We start from the raw sequence: 13,045 nt of genomic DNA on the forward strand, positions 1-13,045 counted from the left end.
GCGCAGGCAGACACTGCTTGTCCGCTTAATAAAATGTCTTGTGTGAGTTCCCCAGCCCGGAGTGGTTTCTGGGTGCTCTCAAGACTTAAGTTAACTTTAGTTGTTGGGAGATCTTGTAGGCTCCTCCTTCTCTGCCAAAAATAAAAAATAAAAATTGAAAAAAAAAAATGGTAGTATTTGAGAATGTGGTTGCACAATCAGGCTGGGCACCAAAGGAACAACCATGAACCAAGAGGCCTTTGCAGACCTACTATGGCCATGGAACATAAGCAAGAACTACATTTTAGTTGTTTAAGGTCACTGCAATTTGAAATTTATTTTAGGTTACCGAGATTTGAGGTTAGGTGTTTGTTCTGTTACCACAGCATAAATACTTTAAGTTAATTGCTACATGTCAAGCTATGAAACTGATTTTGAAATACTACAAGTCATTAATCCTCCACAAGCAACTTAGGTACATGTTTGCTAATTTCTCTAAGTATCATTGACTTCCTAAGATAGGCTAATTTATTTCATAGAGTTCTCATTAGGTTCAACCTCCCAAAGGTTCCACCATATGCTAGCAGTGCCACAAGTTGGGGACTAAGCCTTCAGCACACAGGTCTTTGTGGGACACTTATCCAAACCATAGCAAGGAATAAGGAGATAACCAATTGTATTCAAACAAAGAAGGGATAACTTGGCAAAAGAGAGAAGGGCATTCCAGGCAGCAGAAAATAAATTAAAACGGGGCATAAATGATATTCTTGTTTTATTCATAAAGTAATATAGTCTAGAAAACCATAATGTCTATAATGTTTAAAGAAAAGAATCATGTTTCCAATTACTATCTTTATTTTCTCCTCTTCCCTTCACCTCTCCATAAACAGTTCCACTTAACATGTCTGCTCCAAATATTAGTCCAAAACTCTAATCAGGGCCAAAATGATTGTCTCTCAATAAATATCAGGACACCTCTCTTATCCTGGGCTTTCTCAATGCCTCCAGTGCGAAGTCAGCTGTCACTATCCAGAGCCTCCTTTGTTGTGTCCTAATCTTTGAAGCAGCTTTGAAACATTTGGTCCTCTCACACAGATCTCTCCCTCTCCTTTGTAGTTCCAATAGTTTAGCTTCCCCACGTCAAGTTTGATATGATTGCAGGTTAAAGGTGCCCCCATGTGCCCCGAGGTCCAGTCCACTGGGTGTGGTAAAGGTACATCCATCAGGACACTCAGTTTGTCCATAACTTTCATAAACCTGGCACCCAAGAGTTACCCGGAGAAATTCCAGGACTGTTGGTGATGCAGAGGCTGCTCCAGTAACAATCATCCACACCTGTCCATGTAGACTGGTTTGAATCTTATTAAAGAAGAGTTTTTCCCAGATACTATTATTCCTGATGATTATACTCCAGACCTCAGTATCCTTGCACTTTGCTGCAAACTCCAGCTGTCAATGCTTTAATGAAGTTTCTGCCTGCCTAAAGATCTTGTCATTCATTGGGTTCAGCAGTTGTGGGACAACAGGGAAGATGGTGGGGCATTGAGCCTGCATGTCATCAGAGAGAAGGTAGATGTCTCCCTGGAAGAAGCCAAGGCACCTTCTGTGGCAGTAGCCAATGGACTGAATTACTCTCTCAAACATGTGAGCCAGAAGCAGGAAAGAGATGAGCACATCATCCTGTCTCAGAAAAGTCACTTTTCTGTCATTTTCAGAAAGCCTGAGAAATCAGCCATTACGTTCCTGTGGAAGAGCACTGCATCATCAGGGTTCCCTGTTGTGTCACTTGTGAAACACACAATGGAGATGTCATCAGGCTGTGGGGGCACAGGAGCATGGTGATTCACTCAACCACAGTCCTCCACAGCATAAATAGAGTTGATGACCACCCTGAGCTTCTGCCCTCTTTCTTTCAGGGCATCCATAAATGGCTCCATGAAGACAATCATCTTGAGCCCTAGAGTCTCCTTGCTCTCTGCATGCTCTAGTAGAAGCATAGCTTTTTGAGGTTTATCCATAATCATGGTGCTGATATCTAGTGTATTGGTGATGCAGAGAATAGTCCCAGGACCCAAGGTGTCATAAAGTGGCACCACCACCATGGAATACGTGTAGCAAGCCAATTCTTCAATGATTCATTCTGGTTGATTGTGTGCAAAAACTCCAATAAACTGATCTGTACTTGCTTTACAGTTGTGCTGGAAAAGTCCAGACCCCAGAATTTTAGCTCTATTGGCCACCTCCTGGTACAATAGCCACTGATAAGGCTGCTTGGGCTTCCCAAAGCTGAGGCAGGGCCCATGCCCAGAGATACTAAGCCTACAGTGGAACACCTGGTACATGGTCCTGGCATCATCATAATAGTGGGTAAGCAACTGAGGTCTCCCTCCAATCACAGACATCAGGCCCTGCCACTGTCTTACCCTTCTGATTGCGTCAGGTGGTTGCCTGGTGGTCGATGGGTCTTTGGCCTGTGAATGAACCAGCTGGCAAGGATGGCAGTCAGTGTACTCATGCTGAGGGTGTTGGCTGAGAGGCTGCAGAAAAACTGACCCAAGTCATTCAGCTTGGGAAGCTGCAGTATTCTCAGGATCCCTTGTGCATCTTCTCCAGAAGTGAGAGGACAAACTCTTCTGTTGTCTAAAAGAGAGAGAGAGAGAGAGAGAGAGGGAGGGAGAGAGAGAGAGAGAGAATGAATATGCATGCACAAGTGAGCCATTTAATGCTGTTGAACCCTCCTGACTTGAAAGACATTCTTCTTTTGGTACCTGTGGCACACATCCTATTGCAATAACCAAATTGTCTGACATTTTCAGTCTGTTCCTTTTTCTATTTCTTTATATTACTTTTCTTTTCCTTTCCTTTTCCATCCCTCCCTCCCTCTTTTTTTCCTTCCATCCTTCTATGACTCCTGTGTCTCTGCATTTCTGACATGCTGTTTCTCAGGAATTTAATCTCAACAAATATTAACCCTCATCTGCTTTAGAGTATAGAATCAACAGTTTATGAAAGTTGAGTGGAATATGATGAATTATACAAAATTAGAAATTTGAGAGTTTCTAAACGATGCCATTTTATAGGGGAGTGACATGTATGTTGAGAATGAGCTGAAAGGAGACAGGATGAGATAAGAGATATGGAAATTAGATAAAAACAAATAATTGTCAACACAAAGTTAATAAGGGAGATGACAAAGAAATTGATTATCATATGTATGTGTAAACTAAGAACAATTCAGAGAAAATAACATCATTTTTTCACTGGAGATTTAAAATAATTACATGAATTTCATGGAACTTAATTTCAGAGAGATAATAATAAAAATTTTCATGAAAATTTCCTTTGAAAGACCAAGAATTATTCTACTGACTCCTTTATGTAATATTGTTTTGAAATGTGAAGTTACTATGGCTACAGAAAAAACTGGAAAAATTCTTGAGGAAAAATTGAAATGCAAATCTTTTTTCTTGAGGAAAAATTGAAATGCAAACCTTTTTACTTGTTCTGCAATTCTGTGTATGACTTCCCATTAGGATAGAAGAAATATTATTAAAGCGACCTATGACCCAAGCAAAGAAAGAGATAAAATCTGAGAGGCTATCAATATGCAAGAATTATTTCAAAGCTGATTTAAAATAACAAATGGTAATAATTATAAGTATATATAAAATTCTTAATATTGAATGAAAATATCTCTACGTGGTTTAAGTTTTATTTAAAAATATTTTGTTCTTAATTTTATAGTTAAGTTGATATGAAGAAGTAGGATGAAATTCATTTCCAAGATTTATACCTTTTTCTAAGTTACATTTTTAAGAGAATGTTCCAATTGTAGAATAAATGTGTAAAAATTCAATTATTATTTATCTTTAGAGTTTTGTACTCTGGAATATAAAATCTGTTTTAAAGAACAAATTGACTAACTGGAGAAGCACATCAAGATAGATATGGAAACTTCTAATTTAATTGATAAAAAATAAATTGTTTTTTATTGGCTCTTTTTAGTCATAGATAACATTAATTCTTACATAATTTTAAAAGTATGGAATATAATTTGTTCTAATTTGTCCCTCGTACTTCTTCTTTCCTTCTCATCTTCCCTCCCCATTACTTTCCTCAACTCTACTGGTCTTTTGGCTATTAAATTGTTCTTAAAATATAATTATATGTTAGATATGTTATCAACTTGGGACTAGTCACATATATAATAGCAAATAGAGTCCCAAAGAATAGTCCTGAACTAATGTGAGAGATAGAGGAGCCAGACTTAATGATTGCCAGGTATTAAAGTACAAAAGTTATTAATCTTAATATTAGATAAGTTGTTCAAATTCTACAGTTGTCATAATATACAGCAAGTAGATAGAAATATTATACTCCTGAACATATGCAAAATAATGTAAGAATGTCAGCAGTATTTTTATTACATTTATTTTTAACTGATACATATAAGCAAAAATTTTACATATTAATGGGATCACATAATGTTTTGATACACTTGCACATTTAGTAAAGTTTAAATAAGGGTAATCAATTATATCTCTTCAAACACTTATTTCTTTATGGTGAAACTTTCTTCCAGCTTTTTGAAATGTACATTATATTATTGTTATCCATTGTCACCCTATGGTTCAGGAAGCTCACCAGGGTTTCTTTCTCCTTGCTAAATGTAACTCGGTACCCACTGATCAGCCTCTCCCTATTCCTCCTGTCCCCTAGGGTATTGTGTAGTCAGGAATAGAAGAAGGGAAAATAACAGGAAAAGGAGAGGCTAAAGAGTAGGGAGAGAGATAGGCAGATCTGATGGAAGGACAAGGGTGATGGGAATGGAAAATATTCTGATGGTGAAGTGGAGGAGGAAAAAGAGAGGCAGAAGTAACAGCAGCATTAGCAAGAGAGAAAGAGCAATAGAAGGAAGAGAAGGAGGGAGAGGAGGAGAAGAAAGAAAAGGAGTTTCTTCCTTTTTCTAAAGGAAGAAAAAAAAGGAGGAGGACCAAATATGGAAGAGAAGAAAATAGGAGGAGAAATAAAACTACTACACCAGAACTCACAAAACAAACAAACAAGCAAAACATTAAGGAGATCCTATTGTCTACTAAGCGAAAAAGCCTAGGTTTGCCCTGGTTATTCATTAACTTCACACATGATTAAAAATACATAGTATAAATTTTGCTGAACTTTGTAATTTTATATTCTCCCGGTTAACTTAGTTCAACCTTATTACAACTCTGTTTCTAATCCATCATGTATGTCTTTATCCATTATTTTACTTTCTCTGTGGTTATCTCTTTTCTCTCCATTAAGGGATATTTCACACACATAATCTAGACTTATTTTAAAAAAATTAGATTATATCCTTTCTTAGCCTAAAATTTTATATTCCATTTGGTACTTTTTTTTAAAATAACTATTTACCATTGTTCACATGTCCATTACAAGGTAATCAAATCTTTAATATTAGATTCATTCTTTCTCTTATTTTCTCTGATTTAATCATTGGGGTTTTGTTGTTTTTCCAATATGTGAAGCTCATATCCATTTTAGCACTTTGATACTTAATCCCCCTTATTCACAAATACTGTTTCCCTAGACTTCCTATGGATGATGCTTTGACAGTTAGCTCTCTGAAGTGACTTTTCATCCCTATTAATACACCGCATCTTCAATTCTTAAACATTCTACTTCGTTTTTCTTTAGACATTGATATATCAATCTTAAAATATTATCTATTCATCCATCCATTCACTCATCAATGTCATAGTTTCTCCCACCTAACTATAAGTTCCTTGAGTTCATAAGACCTAACTTGTCATGTTATTCAGAGTTCTCTGGAGCACTAGAACCAGGAGGACATACACATACACACACAATTATTAAAAGGGATCTGTTAGACTGGATTACATGATAGTTCCATCATGGCCATCTGTAGGCTGGAGAGTTGGAGAAACCAACCTACTCAATCCAAGAATCTGTAGTCTTAGAACAAGTGGGACCAATGTTGCAGCTCTAGTCTAGCACCAAAGGCCTGGAAACTGCCTGGAGCGTCAAAGATCACTTTGGAAGAGTGAAGAAAACCCAGGTAGTAGCAGCATCAACTGAAGCACCTGATCAAGAAGAATAGAACTTGGATCAGCTTCTACTTCTTTGTTTTTCTACCTTTTTTGATCTTCCAGGCCCTCAAACTGGAAATTACCCACATTTGGAGTGGATTTTCCCTTCAGTTGACTGTCCTACATATGGATCATTCCTAGAGACATTCTCATTGACACACCTAGACATGATTTATACATTAGAAATCAGTCACCTTAGGATATACAAGAACACCACTCCATATGTCAACTAGTTCAAAATTAAATGGCACACTTACAAATATCTGAGGTCAAGGAAGAAAGAACAAGAAAAGTAAATAACAAGTCCTTTGAACTAAGTGATAATAAAAGTTTAAAATATCAGTATCTCTGGGATAAAAGAGTACTTAGATGAACATTTATAACAAAGTACTTGTCAGAAAGAAACCAGACTAACAATCAAATTATCAAACTCCATTTCTTTCATGGAACTTAAACTAGTTTGACAACTGATTATGAAACTTCCTTCCTTTGAAACATATCTGAATTCTACCAAGATGCTTATTATTAGTTTATTGGAAATTTTTAAAAATTCCTCTGTCTAATCACTACACAGTGATCATCTCAGAGAAAACAACTGCATTTATAGGTTTGATATCCATAACATAATATGAAGGTCTGGCTCACAGTAAACATAATCTAGAAATATTATATTTACTTCTTTACGTGTTTGTTTTTAATCACCAAATGAAAATTTGACTTCTTTTTCTCATTGCTATATTTGTATTTCCCACACAGGAAATGGCAAATAGAAGTCCAATCAATAACTGCAAAAAGTGTTTGAATGTCTGAATATTTATTCCTCTGAATTGAATATTATCTAAAATATTCATTCCCCTTGTCAGTGAAAGTATTGGTATCATCATTTGCTAAATATATTTGAAGTTTGATATATTTGTTAATCATTTTAATTGTTTATTTTATTAAGCAATGCATTAAAATTATTGGAACTTTTTATTTAATTTTGTATAAATGATTAATTTTATATTTTATGAATGTTTTGGAAAATAGATACACCAGGGTTCAGAAGTAATGTTGATAGATACTCTACTACCTAAGAGAAGAATATACCTTGTGATCAATAAGTTACAACTTCCTGGCAAGGTCTTATTTATTCCATCTTACTCTATAAAGAGTTCTGTTGGGTCTTATTCTATGTTTATCCTTGGTAAATGATAGGGAGAGGAAAAGAAAGAGAGAGAGAGAGAGAGAGAGAGAGAGAGAGAGGTAAACAAGGATAATCTAGGTATTTATATGTGAAACTTAGAGGCATAGAACTTTAAAACCAAATGGAAAGCTTACTAGTTTAAGTTGAAAACACTGAAGAAACAATACTTGTTATTCTTACATAGACATAAATTCAGTTCCCTTTTAACAATACGTTGTTAGTGGAACAAATGTTTTTCAATTTATAAAATCAAAAAATGGTGAGAAAATGTCTGCCTGAGTTTTCAAACTGATGTACAATACATGGCTATTTCAAAATGACAACTTATGGACTCAGGACAAATAACTAAATAGTAATGTTTGGGTGGAGTGGTTTGCCAATAATACAAAATGTAGCAATTTTGAATTTGATTTAAGGTGTTTGTTAAAAGGTCCTTCTTAAAAACAGTAAACAATTTAACAAACTTAGCTGCTACAAATAAAATGTGGTAAAGGGCTAGGGGTGAGCCTCAGGCAGTATAGTGTGTCCTTATCATGTGCAAAGGCCTTGGTTTGCTACCCAGCACAACAAAAGATAAAAGTAAATCAATAAACAAAATATTAAAATACTATGTCTTTTTAATAACTAATCTCATTCACTGTCATATATAAGACATTTGTAACTTAGAAACAGGAGAAAATTTGTGGTAAATAGAATAAATCTTTCTGTACTATAGGATTTAAATATTATGTATAAGATCCAGTTATTTTACATAAAAACAGAGATTAAAGTAATGTAATTACTGTAGAAGAAGAAATTTAGAACAAATACAATATAGGTGTCATACATAAAATCAATTAGATTTAAATTATCCTCAATGGTGCATAGCAATTATGAATAAAAATACATTGTTACTAAATTATTTCAAAAAATGTTAGCCCAAAGAGTTTTATAGCATCACTTATTTTGCAGAATGTTGCTTAAATTACTGAAAATAGTTCTAAGAGGACATTTTATACTGAATAAATAAAAATGTTGTGTTAGCCAGAGAAATATAAGAAAGAAATTAAAAGTTATAAACAAAGAGAAATAACACATTTTAAAATGAGTCTTGAAGATTAATATGTTCTACTTGCTATTTTTACTATTTAAGCATAAAATATCAAGACAAACTAGTAAAGAAAATTTATGAAAAACATTAAAGTGATCAGATGTCTTAGACTCAGAGTAACAAATCAGCATACACATAATACAATGTTTTGTTTGGTAATTTATAAATACATCAAATCAGGCCCTATCTGGTATACTCTTATATATTGACTGTGCACAAGTGACAAGGTTCACTCAGCTATACAATATATCCCATAATAATCTCAAATGACTTCACAGGTCTGTTCCCTTGGTTTCAGTTCACAGATAACCTGCCTTATTAACTACATATGTCTTCAATTCTTTGGTCCCAATTCTCTTGTTTCATTATCATTTTAACATTTAATCAATCCTAATTAAACCAGAGCTGAAGATTCTCAATGTTCTCCACCTCATCTATTCCAGAAGTTCATACTTTTTCCTACAGAAGTCCTTTGCATTTAACTTCACACTTTCATAAAACACATTGACAAAGATGGATTACTGGATAATAAATCAACTTTAACCACGTTTCAAGTCCATTCTCCAAATATGAAAAATAATATTTCACAAAAACAGGATTTGCTTTCAAATTACATTTGCATTTTTACATGAACTACATGTCTGAATTAGATTATTATTTTCATGTAAATGTAGCTGAAATAAACCAATTGCAGATTTCAGAGAAAAATGTTGATATGAAATACAAAGGAAATTTTTATTATTGATTTATTTATTAGTATAGTCATTGCAGAAATAGTCACTGAGCATTTCCTTTTGGCCAGGTACTATAAAAGACACTGAGTGTAGAGTATATAAAAAAGAAAAAAATAGCTCAAATGCTGGCTTGGATGTGTTGGTGGGAACATAAAATGGAAAACAGTATGGAGGTTCCTCAAAAAATTAAAAATAAAATCATTCTATGACCCATCAGTTACATTTTCTTGCTTCTCAAAAGTATTGGAAGCAGGATCTCAAGAAAATATTTGCACACTTATCATGTTTATTGCAATATTATTAACAATAGGTAAGTGGTGGATAGAAACTAAATGTTGATGTAGAGATGAGAAAATAAAGTAACTATGGTATGTTCACAAATGGTATATTATTCAACCTTAAGGAAAAAATTATGTCAAATGTTATTGTTGGGGTCTTTAACCCCCTTGCTCTTCTTGACCAACGACAAGGGAAGGGAGCACTCCCCAACAAGGCCAGACCAGGAAAGGTAGGGCCGACTGACCGCCCACACCCAGCCCTCCAAGCAGAGGACAATCAGAGCGTCAGGGAGACCAGTCACAGCAGGAACTCATTTATTGGGGAAGTCACACAGCTTTTATGTGGGGTAGAGGCTAGGTGGGAACCAATCAGCTTAAAGGTCAGCAAGGGGGGGTGTTCACGCAGGTGAGAGTCGCATAGGACTATATGGCAAGCAAGAGCTGATCATGTTTGCGGAACAGTTGTTAACCAATCCCTGAGGGTGGTCCGATTTATCGTCATTAACCTTTGAAACCACCTTTGAGGCCTTGATCCTGCTCACTTGCCAGGGAGTAAGGAGTCAGCCTGAGTTAGTTAACGTGTCAGTAGTCCCAACAGTTATGGCATGGATGAACCAGAAGGTCATTACACTCAGTGAAATAAACCAATCACAGAAAGGTGTAAACATAAGAATCTACTTATATGAGGTATTTTCAGTATTCAAACTCTAATACAGAGAAAAGAAAGGTGGCTGCCAGGAGATGTCTCTCTAAGGCAAAAGTTTAGGTTTATATCCTAGACCAATGTCCTTTTGTTTTTGGTCGATTTGTTTCTTTCCAGAGGAAATGAGTAATGTTTATAGGTACCTATGCTATAAAAGAGATATTTCAGAGACTATTTCCAGATAATACACATGCTTATTAGTAAACATAAACAACACAGAGCTTGATTTTCACTGTCATCAGTGGAAGAGGTCTATATCATTGTTATATTCTGTGCTCTGGTGAGGGCTGGTTCCCAAATAGAGGCAGATAGATGTGAAATACACGAGTCCATGTGGGAGGACCTAAGGAAACAGAAGCCATGAAGGAAAGTTCTTGGGTGATCACAGATGTTCTCCAGGGAGATCCATATAATATTGCTTGAGTTTTTGGCAATCTCTATAATTATTGATAATGGTCTAAATGAGTAAACACTTCTTTCATCTATTATGGTTTCCTTTTAAGATTTTAAATCCAGTCAGTCTCAATTACTAAATGAGGGCAACTCCTTATTTGAATGACTGGGAAATAAAAAAGTCGTGCTTTGCTGATTTTGCTTCCTTTTCTTCACTTGGTCTAAATTTATTCCCTCCATTGGAATTTATTTTTTCCTTGAGTTTCTCTCAATTGAATATATAATGTTTCAGCTTTTCAACTTTCTTATCTTAATTCATTCTCTCCTCCTTTGTCTTTGTACCTTTAAAGTTATATTTCCCCTAGTCTGTAGTACTGTGGATTTCTGTCCATTCTGATTCACACATGACCTTCAGGAATTCTGAATGCTCTTTCATCATTTCTTCCTTGGTAATGCAAACTTGACTCCAGCAAGGTGTGAAGTCATCCTTTAGGTCTCAGTTCATTCATCCATAAAATGGAAAATTTATTACTATTGTTTAATGTCATTGTGATGCAGTTTGCGCAGTTGAACTGGTACATTGTAATGCTAGTAACAGCAGTTGTAATAATGGTGGTAGTGTAATTATTTTTACCTAAGTCTTGGACTAGGTTTATAAATACCAGCTCCTAAACATTGGGTTTATAAATTTCTTTGGGTACTATCTTCATAAACCCATGAGCAATTCTATTTGTAGCCAAGCTATTCTAATATAATGATACCATCTGTTATCTTGATTTTCTCCATAGTTTGTAGTTTGTCTTTTTTTTTCTTATACATAAGATTTCATGATAACTATTGATAGGATTTTTCTTGTTCATACCTCACTGGGGCACACTGTAGATATTTTTTTCCCAGAGATATAGATATTCTTTTAAATCAGCCCCTCTGTTTACCTTTGCCTGCTGCTCAGATAACTCATGAAAATACCCAGTAACTTTATCTTTGCTATCACAGATTATCCCATTTGTAAGTTAAAATTTGAATCCCTACTCACAATTGGCAAATATAAGTAGAGCTAGTAATGGACATATAAAAACCCAAATGTTATATATCCATTAGGAAACTCCAAATAAAAGAACAGCATGAATCCCTTGAATGCACTAAGAAAGCCCCCTTTACTTTACATCCCACTTTTTCATTGACCCTACCATTACCCTCTCATTATGCATAATTTTCTTTAAGTATCAACTTTCTAGATAAAATTTTTAAACATGTTATTTCAAGAAATACAATGATTTATTCTCAAACATATGTTAAATTTATTTTATGAAAATTTTAATCTTTCACTAATGTTTACTTGTATTGTTTTTCTGATTTTCCCATGAAGTGCAAAGTACATCAGCATTTCATTATGTTGAATAGACTTGATCATAGTAACCTCAGAATTTTAACTTCCATTATGAATAATGCTGACCCTGTGAGAAGATGAGACAAACACCATGGTAATCCATCATTTTAACACTGTAAAATACTGCTAATTCTGGAAGAAGTGTTATACAGGAGAACATAAACAGAGGAAAGAATTATCAATTGTTAAAAATATTGGATAATCTGGATTTCCTTGTTAACACAGTTTTTAAAATGAACAGTATACAAAAGTGGTCTACATAGCTAGAAATTCAGCAAATTTTCATCTTAATACTTGAAAGGGTATAATTTCTAGGGAAGTGCTGTTACAGAACTTATAATAATTAAAATGGTTTACTTAAAAAATGTTTCAGAACACAATCACAGTGCCTCCTACACATAGTGGCAACATGATATCATTAGTCACTCAGGATCCAAACCTTAAAATCACCATTAACTTCTCAATCTGTTTTAAGAAATGTTTAGTATCCACATCCTATTTATCCATTGCTCTGAATAGTTTGTCATCTATAGTCTCCTTTCTCTTCCACTGCTCCAGTCCTAGTTCAGATTTTCAGTGTATTTTTTTTTTTTTTTGGAAACCGAAGCAGACCTTTGATCTCTCTGATTTAGATCTTTCTTATTTTCGTTCCTTTCTACATATCTCCTTCAGGTGAATTTTTCTAGTTTATGTACATCATGTCATTATCCATTAAAAAGCTTGCCCCATTACTCCAGTGACCATAAAATTTGTCATGCAAACTGGAAGATATTTGAGAATGAAAAAAGTATGATTAATTATCACTCTCAGGCAACACATGGTCATCCACCATTCTTTTGGCTGGATGGGAAAATTATGGTCATTCCATGCATTGCCATGGACCTTCCATTATTTCTTCCAAAATTTCCACTGATCCTTTTTATAAAAAAACTGAATTATTTTACATACTGACTACTCATTACAGTTTTCACATCAGTAAATTGTGGATTGTTGCCTTTCAGTTTTTGTGAGGAAAAATGAGAGGAAATACAGATACATGGTGTACATTAAGCAATTACATAATGCTGTTGGCCCTTTCATCCTATCAATGTCATTGAACTTATACAAAATATCTGCTTTCAACATAGAAAACTGGCAATCAATATAATATAGTAGTTTTATTCCCTTTGACACAATAATAGT

The 13,045-nt window shown here is 34.7% G+C and overlaps 1 pseudogene across 1 annotated transcript; it reads right to left on the reverse strand.

Annotated features, from left to right (window-relative positions):
* Window positions 1-994: 994 nt before the first annotated feature.
* Window positions 995-2,604, reverse strand: LOC306669240 (long-chain-fatty-acid--CoA ligase 6-like; annotated as a pseudogene). Its single transcript has one exon. The product of its transcript is annotated as a long-chain-fatty-acid--CoA ligase 6-like (transcript).
* Window positions 2,605-13,045: the final 10,441 nt, after the last annotated feature.

The sequence above is a fragment of the Sciurus vulgaris genome (genome assembly GCF_902686455.1).
Source record: "Sciurus vulgaris genome assembly, chromosome: 9".
Lineage (NCBI taxonomy): Eukaryota > Metazoa > Chordata > Mammalia > Rodentia > Sciuridae > Sciurus > Sciurus vulgaris.